Source organism: Macrobrachium nipponense, chromosome 13 (assembly GCF_015104395.2).
Source record: "Macrobrachium nipponense isolate FS-2020 chromosome 13, ASM1510439v2, whole genome shotgun sequence".
NCBI lineage: Eukaryota > Metazoa > Arthropoda > Malacostraca > Decapoda > Palaemonidae > Macrobrachium > Macrobrachium nipponense.
The window spans coordinates 22,830,358-22,840,357 of record NC_087206.1 but is presented as its reverse complement, the minus strand read 5'-3'; the positions used below and the strand labels follow the sequence as shown (position 1 = coordinate 22,840,357).

The 10,000-nt window shown below is 36.8% G+C and overlaps 1 protein-coding gene across 2 annotated transcripts in view; it reads right to left on the bottom strand.

The window, feature by feature from the left end:
- LOC135225685 (PDF receptor-like) overlaps positions 1–10,000 on the bottom strand; it is a 478,368-nt gene that overhangs the window by 225,698 nt on the left and 242,670 nt on the right. The window lies entirely within an intron of this gene.

The window sequence follows — 10,000 nt, the reverse complement described above, 5'->3', positions numbered from 1 at the left end:
ACTATTTGCCCAGTACTCATTTCGTGGCAAAGAATATTGGGTAATAAAGACAAAGGAATTACGAGAAAAACAAAACTTTATCGTAAATCAAATTGCGTCTGCTGATGCAGCCAGCACTTCAATTGAAACATGCTCATGAGAGGATCTTTTCTAAATAACAAAATAATTTACCGGTAAATTATAATTTTCGTATGTTGCTTGACTGATTAGATTTATGTTTCGCATATCCTTTTATTAGTTAAATTCACAGGATTTGCATCCTATTTTACCATTTTAATATTTAGATTCATGTGTTACTAATATTAATTTCATATTTGATATTTGTTAATTTCATATTTGATATATGTAGTTATTGTTATCTTTTGCTTATTATTGAGCTAATCAAATCTATGTTTCAACTTCTAGGCTTTATATATTATCAAACTGCAGAAATTTTGTGTTACATTATACCTGTCATTAAGAAAACTCACATTCAAGAAAGTTAAGGTCACTAGAGACCAAGTTCATTGTGTAAATATACTTTACTTATCAAGAGATGGGATAATACGTGTCTTTGTTATAAATATATTCATCTAGGTTAACAGTAAAAAAGTGATTTCGTAAAAGTATCCAAATCCTGTTTAAGCTCTACTAAAAAAAATCAATAGGTTAATTACTCGTAATTCATTATATCAAATATGTATCTTTATTAAACACGAACCAATTATATTTTTTCAGTATCAACTGTAAGGATAAAAATCTTTTTAAAATTGGGTTGGAGGGTGGCTGGAATCTTTAGAGAGTGGTGGCTTAAAGGTAACTGTAAATAAAACAGAGGTTTTTCTGAGCAGTAGGAAAGATAGAGACAGAATAGTAATACAAGAAAGAAGAGGCTTGATTATAAAACAGGCAGAAAAGTTTAAATACTTAGGATCTACTTTCAACCAAGAGGGAGGATGTGAGGCTGAAGTTGACAGTAGGATAAAAGCTGCATGGGGGAAGTGGAGAGAGGTAAATGGAATGTTATGTGATAAGAAAATGCCAATCAAGCTAAAAGTCAAGATACATAACAATGATAAGACCAATGTTAATGTATGGAACAGAAACATGGGCTCTAAGAAGAAAAGAGGCAGTAAAGCTTGAGAGAACAGAGATGAGAATGCTGAGGTGGATTATGGGAATATCGTTGCTTAAGAGATTGGAAATTGATGAAACAAGAAGAAGGGCAGGCTTAGTAAAGATTACAGAGGTGATAAAAGTGTCACGATTGAAATGGCATGGGCATATGTTGAGGATGGATGACGAGGAGGAAGATCAAGAGGGAGACAGAGAATTAGATGGCGAGATAAAGTGAAGGAATAAATGGAGAGAAGAGGTTTTGTGGAGGATGATGCCTTTGATAGAAGGTAGTGGAGAAGGAGCATCAGGCAACCGACCCCTTAATGTAGGGATAACGGTGGGAAAGAAGAAGAGAAGACACACATCTGGATGTCCAGTCACACATGCCCTGCATACCAAATAGTTAAATACTTACGTAACTATTCAGGTATTAAGTCAAAAAGCCATAGATTACCAGCGATTAAACATAACGTAATTGCCTGCACCATCAAACCACCTTTTAAAAATACCAGTGTCCTACTAAAATTGTCAGTATTCAGAAATATCAACCATCGGTGAAACTTAAATCCATCCCAGCCTTTACCCTTTAAGAGAGAAACCTGACGGCACTCCTCCCTCTCTCCCGGTCCTCCCCCGAGTGCTGGCTGGTGGTCATCGACGTCCCAAGGTCTGACAGGCCATGAAAACGGGAAGTCACGTGTGCTTGCGAGAACAAGCACAACATCAGCTGGCCCAACGTCGAGCGGGGCGGCGTTCGCGTGCCTTTGCGGCCATTAGTCGAGTTTGGCGCATTACTGGTAGACCGCATGATGGGTGTGATAATCTCGAACCCAGATAATCTTAAACCCAGGAGCCGAGTCACGACGCAGATCGCTTCTTCGGATCGCCCGTGAAAGGCAACTTGAGAAGTGGAAGGTCGAGATCTGTTCTCTCGCGACCGGTTTCGTCTGTTCTTTTTCTGTTCCCCCGGCCATGCTAGCCACGACTTTTAGTCATTGGGATATGCTCACACGACGTTCATTTGTTCTTGAGTGAACTGGCCCTTCTTGAGCCTTTTCCTTATCTACTGTAAAATGACCTACCAGTTTGATTTTTTTTATCGCGCCCTGGAAATCTTCCAGTCAACAGTAGGTTACCAGGACAAGATAATGGAAGCCTTAAGTTTCAAGAAAAAAAGTACACAAAATATAGCGTACAAAATGCGAACATTAGATGACATGTTGGATATTAGTTAATATGTTTATGTACAACGTTTGTTTAACGACATAAATGAATGGTGGTATTCATGTTAAGCCTCCATGGGCTACTACTGATGGCACTAATTTCATTTCAGAAATTTTTTCAAAAATTAATCGGGTTACTTTTGCTCGTTATAGTCTTCTAAGACTCTAAGACCTCCACAGGAAGCCATCTGTCCTGTCTATAGTTGATCAGTGAAAACTAGATTACAATGATATATTACAGTTTATTATATTATAATTCATAATTATACTTTACCAGTATAATTATGACCATTTCCCATCTATCACCCCGGAGCCCTGTTGATGAGCTGTCAGGTTTTTCTGTTCCTTTTGAATCATTGCCTTTGAGTCTTGAGTCAGAAGGAAAGGCCTTGACCAACTTAAACCTCAGGTAATGTAATGTACTCAAGTGGAAATTTTGGCATGATGGAATAGCTGAATTTATCAGACATCGAAAGCAATACAAGATGACAGCTCAAACTGGTGACATTCAAATTATAAGAATATTGCGGGAACCATAAAATGAATTAACGTTTTATGTATGTCTGACAACCAGTATTTAAGAAAACGGAACACAAAGAACTTACAGACCGTTTCACCTAAATATGGAATGACTGAGTAGGTCGGGAGAAATTTATAAGAAACTGGTATAATACGATGCACTTAATATTGAGACGAATGGTTCAGGCAGAGGAATGATTGCAACTGATTTTTTATAAAAGAAAAAGGATTGGCACTCAGCATTCCTTTTAGGTCCAGTACGATCATGAGTTTAAAACATTATACCTCATGTATAATAACGTTTAGCCCTATGGTAGTTTATATAAGACTGACGAAGTTAACAATTATGTCATTATGCTTTATGGATTGTAGATGGAGGCGAATCGGGATAGTCATTAAAGATTAAATTAATGTAGAGCTTAGTAAGCCAAAGTATACTTTTTTGCTGTCATTACTGTATCATTTTTTTTTTCAATACAAAAAGAAAATAACCTTTCTCCCAATCAAGTACCATTTTAGCAAATATGAATGATTTCGCTTCACGATAAAAAGGAGACCCAGCAATCAATATGTGACAAGTGCAACAGTAATATTCCCCTTTTTATTTACTTTCTCCTCTAACTGTGAGGTTTATGAAAAAATATCAATAAAATGTGTAGCATATCACAGAAACATACAAAAATTTCATATCAACTTGGAATCGCATTAATGAAAGTATCTTTCCTAGTTTCTCGTCTACCATTATTATGTTTAAATAGTTAATAATGAGTGAAAGGCTACGTGCAGAAATGAGCAAACACTAGGCCCTTCCTAACAAGGAATTCAATTCTGTTCCCTGCAGACGAGTTTGGCACGTGCTCAGTAAACTGTGGTAAAACAATCACACTTTTTCTCACGAACAGTGTCAAATATTCTATCCAATGGGAATCCAGGTACGCTCCTGTTACTCTTTAAACTCAGTAACGCCAGGTAGATGGGAAAAGATAAATGCTGAAAATTTTATTCATGACTTTCGCTGTTATCTTAGAAAAGTTTTTAGTTTTCTGTAGAAGAAAACTATCGAGATAGTTATTTGTATGTCCGTCCGCACTTCATGTGTCCGCCCTCAAATCTGGTAAACTACTGAGGCTAGAGGGCTGCAAGTTGTTATGTTGATCATCCACCCTCCAGTCATCAAACATACCAAATTGCAGTCCTTTAGCATTAGTAGTTTTTAGTTTAGTTAACGGTAAAGTTAGCTATGGTCGTGCGTCTCGCACCGCGATAGGTGCCAACAGCACAGGCCACCACTGGGTTGTGGCGGAAAGTTTCATGGGCCGCGACTGACAGTTTCATAGGCCGTGACTGAGAGTTTCACAAAGCTTTATAGCTGTAAAGAAAAGTCGATTGTGCGGAAGAAACTCCGGCGAATTTTACTTGTTTATATTGGTGACAAGTATTATATATTAGCTACCTTTGTATCCCCAAATATAGATAATTAAAATCGTCCATTTCATAGTAACTGGAAAACAAATATATCATCGGGAACGTAATATAAAATATCGTAGCCTACCACTCTTAACAAAATGTATTATTTGATAATAGTTCTGGCAAAATGGTTCACACCACTACTATGAGATTCAGGGTCTCTGTAACACGGTTTTTTGGACTTTGCTCCTTGTCAAAGCATCGGATGTAGCTGAAAGTTGACATATGTATATTTTACAACCACACACAAATTTTGTCAGCATTATCAATAACCTAAACCCGATAGTTTTAATTTTTATAGAGTAAAAATGATCTAGCCGACGCCATGGCCAATGATTACGAGCCAAGAGTCGTAAAACATTCATTACGTAAGCAAGGTAAACAAACACCTCTTGACTAAATGTTGCCCCGCCCATCCACCTGACAGAAATTCCATTGGCTCTGAAACCCAAAGACTTTATGAATAGCGGAACGATACATAGATGTTTGTGGGGTATCAGTGCTAGCGTAGTAATACTACTGTAGCAGTAGTGCCGCAACAGTATAGCAGTAATATACATGAATTAAACGTTTAGGCCAACTGCTGGGATCCTGAGGATCATTTAGCACTTCTTACATCTACTCGAAATTAGTTTTTATAGCCAAAAAGTTAAATTTTCTAATCCAACAATGCCATGGTAGCTTCAGTGTTATCCTGAATTATAACGAGGCGAAAGTGGGTGAGCCTCATGAAGTCATCATTCTGACGATAATTATTGGTGAAGGTTTAGCCAATATACGGTACCGGCTATTTTTTTTCAGTAAATAGGTAGATAGCCAATAAAACATAAAAAAATTGCTTGACATTGGATATAGCAGTTATCAAATCAAGCTTGTCTACTATGTTTTGATAATTACTAACTATTCCCTTACATCTTATCAATCTGATTGTGACCTATAAAGTAGACAGTAATTTTTTCTTTTGGAAACTTATTTTGGAGTTAGACTAATAATCGAAGTGTTTTTTGTATTATTGACATATTTTGTTGGTTTGTTCATTATGACAATTATCAGTGGAGAGGTTCCAGAGTTCATAAAGGTGTACTGCTTTGCGTTGATAAATTTGAAATTTATGTCATTGTTGCAGAGGTTTTAGCTTCGTTACGTATAGCCAATCATCCATCGAGAAAGAGGGAAGAAATGCTGTCATAAGTTACGTAACGAGTGCGTTCGAAACCCCTTTTTTCCTCTGAGTAAGTTGGCCCGTCTTCAAAAAAGGTCACTTTTACATTACAAGTACCAAATTTATTCAACCTACGTAGTGAAGAATACACTCAAAATTTATGTGTTGATATAATATGTATTCTGAATAAGCGTTGTATTTATGAAATGCATAGATAAAAAGTTATTGCGAAAAAACCGTGTTACAGAGGCCCTGAATCTCATAGTAGTAGCGAAGAAAAACACCATACCACAATTGTAGTACTTAAAAAAAATGAAACACAACTTTCTTCATAATTGTTATAGAAATATAATCGGTGCTTTTAGGCTTGTATAACATTTCATGGTATTTTAACAATTGCAGAACTAAAAGATTAAATAAATAATTTTGACAAACGTTCTAAAATACAATTTAATTAATCCTGACAGCTGCGGGAACATAATATTTTTTCTTTTAATTCAAGCTTTGTTTGATCGCGCTATAATTGCAACGAAACGATGAAACTTGCACAACTTTAAAGTGCTTTGATTGCACCGATTTGCAATGACGCTCCTTGTTCCCAGTAAGTCTGTTTTAAAACTAGATGAAAGCACTGGGAAGCACGAAATTTATTTAGTCCTGTGATGTGTTGCATTTTAAAAAATGGAATTCATTAATTGGCTGTGTTCGCTAGCAACAGCTGTTTTGCCAATTTCGGGAATTAGAATGCTAATTTCGCGAAATGTACTGCCTGTTTTGTGGACTGGGCAACGATACTTGATAACACGGTGCATTGCATGCAACTTGCTATACTTTCCATGAACTAGGCCTTGTTTTGTTTCATCTTAACAATGCTAGTCCAACCATACGGCTAGTTCGTGTTTCATGTAATTCAATTTTTATTCATTTACATACATGCACACACACACACACACACACACATATATATATATTATATATTATATATATATATATATATATATATATTATATATATATATGTGTGTGTGTGTGTGTGTGTGTGTGTGTGTGTGTGTGTGTGTGTGTGCGCGCAAAATGTATGCATATATGCAAACATAAATCCACGCACACACACACACACGTAAGTATAAATCATTTGTTATGTGACAGCGTGATTCAATTTGTGCATTTAATTAAGGTGTCGAGAGAAAATATAAATTCCTTTGGAAGCAACTAACAATCTGTGGAGTTTTTTTTCAAAATTAATTCAAACTAACTCTTGGTTTTCCACGGAGGATTTTCCTTACTCGAAAAATCTAAGCAAAATGTACGTCCACACGCTGAACATACTTCCAAACTAAACAAAGCTGTTAGAATACTGCTCCTCGGTAAGCGTTATTCATTATTGCTCACTGCTCGGTACTGCCCTCTCCAGGGATCTCCAGGGACTGTAATTGATGGTGCTTTACGACGAGTGTGCCTGAATTTACAAACGAGGAAACCGCCGTGAGACAACTTGATCTGATCACAGTCTTAATTTGACGCAATCAAGGGTAGACAAAGAATCGCGACGCAGGTGTACGTGCGTTACTGTAAAACGGCGGGATGAGCCTTCTGTTCTTTTACTCTCTCTAACTAAGATTTAGGCGAGAATGGTGGCGGTATTACGATCGCAAAGCCCGTCCTTGGCCGGGGGAAGGGGGGCGGGATATATGCCTTTATAGTGTCTTGTGAATTTTAGTAATAATTGTGCACAGATATACGCATGGTACCATAGATCTTTTTAGTAATTCAAGAACACAACTACAATTAAAATCTATAGATATTTTTAGTAATTCCAGAACACAAGTACAGTTGTAATCTATAAATTTTTTAGTAACTCAAGAACAGAACTATAGTTGAAATCTATAGATATTCCCAGTAATTCAAGACAAAAATACAGTTGAAATTTGTAGATATTTTCAGTAATTCAAGACACAACTACATTTGAAATCTATAGACCTTTTTAGTAATTCAAGACCACAACTACGTTGAAATCTATAGATATTTTTAGTAACTCAAGAAAACAACTACAGTTGAAATCTATAGAAATTTACAGTAATTCAAGACACAACTACAGTTGAAATCTATAGATCGTTTTAGTAATTCAGGAACACAACTATAGTTGAAATCTGTAGATATTTTTAACAATTCGAGAATACAAGTCCAGTTGAAACACTACTACCGTTGAAACCTAGAGATCTTTTTAGTAATTCAAGAAACAACTACAGTTGAAATCTATAAATCTTTTTAGTAATCCAAGAACACTGCCATAGTTGAATGCCATTTCTATCTTTCAGAAAACGCAGGGAAGACTTCGTGGAAGGATGGCATTCCATAGCTGAAAGCATTCTAATTGTTGACATCACAGTCTCGTAGTCATATATGCTCGGGACAGAGAGATAATATGTTCGACAATTTATGAATGAAAGTTATCATAACAATTAGTGCTATTTACATAATGGACCAGTCTCTATATATCTCTAGAGATGCATGTGCGCTTTTTATTAATTGCTGCAGGTTCATCTTCCATGAGCAGCTCCCGGGGATTCAAGTGGACCGAATGGGAGGAATAACACCATAAGGGAAATTAAGCTTTTGAAGTAACCGAGAAAATGATGAAAGGAGTATGGAGAAGACTCGGACAAGCCCTTCACACTACCCAGGGGAAAATGGTACGTGGTATTGTCACTTGGGTTTTTGTGGTCATCAGGAGAGTTGGAAGACCTAGACCCACTTCGCTGGAGGTGAGTGGAGATGAACAGGAGATAATATGAGTTGCAGGATTTCGACAGGGCGTTTACCATTAATTTGATATTGAATATGATGGTATAAAGCTCTACCGAAACGTCAAGGAAAATAAACTCTGGAATGCTGCTGCATGTTTTACCTGCTACTACAAAGAACCTCACTCGAAGGATTGAGAAACTACAATACCAACTCAATAGCATCCAGACGGCCATACTGCTCGCTGAAGTTTGCTTGAGAGAGGGTTGCTGTTTTAGATTTAGCTGACCTTATGCCAGCACGGGCTCTTGCTCATAGAGCATCCCGTAAGAGAGAGAGAGAGTCGTTTCCGAAACAATAATATAATAATAATAATAATAATAATAATAATAATAATAATAATAATAATAATAATAATATCCCTTGCATAAGGGGTAACTTCAAAAAAACAAGACTGAAGCCACTAGCATAATCACCTAATAACAAGTAAAAATACGTCGAAGTTTCTTCGGCGCAATCGAGTTTATTGTAAAATGTATAATGCTGTATAAAACCATGAGTTTTGATCGTTAGCTCTTCAGTCACTCACCAGATCGGATAGAGTGAGGGTGCGTCCCATGAATCCGGAAGGTACTGCCTGATGCACGGTACAAGGCTAACTTTCACCTTAAATAAAATAACAACTGCTGAGGCTAGAGGGTTGCAATTTGGTATGCTTGATGATTAGAAGGTGGATGATTGAAATATCAATTTGTAGCTCCCTAGCCTCGATAGCTTTTTTAGATTTGAGGACGGACAGCGTAAAGTGCGGACATACGGACGGACACATAAAGCCGGCGCAATAGTTTTCCTTTACAGTTTTTTTTTTTTTTTACCCAGTTCTTAGTTGCAACCATGTTGACAGCAACAAGAAATGAACGGCTAAAAAAGGCGTACGGTGAAGGAGAGGCTGTTATTCACTAATAAAGTATGTTAACAATAAATAAACATAGTCTACTATTATATGAGTTTGTTCCATTACTATTTTGAATATTTTTTGTTCTAATTTTAAAACTGATATACATGCGTGATGTGTAATCATGGATTGACGCATATAGGCCTATTCACAATTTACATTACTTCGCTATATTGAATGTTTATTCTCATTTAAAAGCTGACTTGCATATATGGCTTATAACCATGATAAACATGCATGGATATAGAGGGACACTGTTCTTGTCAGCATCTTACATAATCTTCTTTAGTTTTTCATCGAATTTAAAATATGCAGATTTTTTTTTATTGCTATGATACTCTGAATTTTACTTGCCAAAGACAAGGTCCATTCTTCTTGACAAGACATTCAGGAATGATGCAGTTAATTTCAGCCTTCATTATACTCAATTACTTTTCCGGACATCCCCTTCAATTACTAAACAAAAATAAATAAACCCGATACATCACTAATCAAGATATAAAAACATTTTAAAATTCAGTAAACCTCAACACTTCATGTTCCTGACTGGAACTTGTTCTCCAACCAAGTTCCTCAGTGGACGAGTGGGTTGCGTACTCGCCTATCAATCTGGTAGCCAGAGTTCGCCCCCTGCTGCCGCCAATGCGGATCCAGAGGAATTTATTTCTGGTGATTAGAAATTCATTTTGCGATATAATGTGGCTCGGATCCCACAATAAGCTGTAAGTCCCGTTGCTAAGTAAGCAGTTGGTTCCTTGCCACGTAAATGAAAATCTAACCCTTCGGGCCAGCCCTAGGAGAGCTGTTCATCAGCTCAGTGGTCTGGTTAAAC